Genomic DNA, 1,497 nt, shown 5'->3' with positions numbered 1-1,497 from the left:
CCACAATCACTCCTAAAGCCTAGCAGTGTAGTCTTTCACATCTTTCCTAGTTTCCTGGTCTGATGTTATTGCTGAAGGTAAGTACATACGGTCTTTGTGATTTAAAGATTTTTAAATTTATTCTCAAGAGGAGGCTGAACAACAGAGCCCTGTCACAGCACCATGGTGGAATGATTTGAACAACTGACAGCTGCAATCTGGATCTGTTGTCTGGCCCCATCAACAACCCATGACATGACCTTGGGCTGGCTGGTTAACTAGCCTGGGCCACATTTCCCACAACTATCAAAGGGGGATAATTATATTCCCTGCTATGCTTACCACATAGCATTATTATAAAAGTCTTAAGAAATAATATATGTGAAAGAATTGTGTAAACCATTAAAAACACCAAGAAGTTGTTGTTTTTATTGTTACCAACTCTCAGAGCCTGTGAGAGACTGAAAACTTGTGTGAGACATTGCCATATGCTTGCACACACTAGATTTGGGGCGTTTATTCATGGCTAAAGAAACATTCAAATTAAAACTTTAAATTCAAGAGTAAACCATGCTGTGTCCGAATCAAATATGTTTATGCCTGTGGCCTGAGTGCAATCCAGGCTGTCACCCTTAAGAGAATGCTACCTCTGCTAAGTGAGTCTGTGTGACTCATATACAGTGAGGTCTGAGTTTTATAAAACTATGGAATGTCTCTTAGTACAACTTCCAATAAATCTACCAAGATGATATTTTAGTTTCATGTGGCTAGGAGGATATCCCCAAATGTCCTTTTTGCCAGTACTCTCAGGATGCTAGAAATACAAGCGGAACTAGATAAAAACTTTTAATTGAAAGTCAAGTTTTAACTTTAACTCAATCATTAGTTTTCCAATGTTATATAAACTGACTATCCTTCTTCCCCACATGCTGACTCCTCCACCATGACTTCACCTCAGGGATAGCACTGCTGTCTTCACTCCTCCCTGCTAGGTCTCTTTAACCAACAGCAACCATTGGCCATATGCAGTGTTTTCTGTCTCTTTGCAAAAACAGGTAATTTACAGAATACTTTTCTTGCTGACAGAATGGGAAGAGACTAAGTTTTCTTTTCCTTTGTCAATTTTCTTCTCTCCTCTTCTCTTTGGATAGTCTTGTATCTCTTGGAGCATCACTTTCTCCTCTATCATCTGTCATTTTCTCTGTCATTTTTCTGTACTGTAGTCACTGAGAGAAAGTGGTGGGGGAGAGAAAGAGGAGGAAAAAGAAGAAGAAAAAGAAGGAAGGAAAAAAGGAAGAAAGAGAAAGGGAAGGGAAGGGAAGGGAAAGGGAAAGGGAAAAGGAAGGGAAAGGGAAGGGAAGAAAAAGGGAAAGGGAAAGGGAAAGGGGAAGGGAAAGGGAAAGGGGAAGGGGAAGGGGAAGGGGAAGGGGAAGAGGAAGGGAAAGGGAAAGGGGAAGGGAAAGGGAAAGGGAAGGGAAAGGGAAAGGGAAAGGGAAGGGAAAGGGAAAGGGAAAGAGG

Source organism: Sapajus apella, unplaced genomic scaffold, assembly GCF_009761245.1.
Source record: "Sapajus apella isolate SASKATOON/1434 unplaced genomic scaffold, GSC_monkey_1.0 scaffold31, whole genome shotgun sequence".
NCBI lineage: Eukaryota > Metazoa > Chordata > Mammalia > Primates > Cebidae > Sapajus > Sapajus apella.
The sequence above is the reverse complement of the archived record's forward strand: the minus strand, read 5'-3'. Positions refer to the sequence as shown.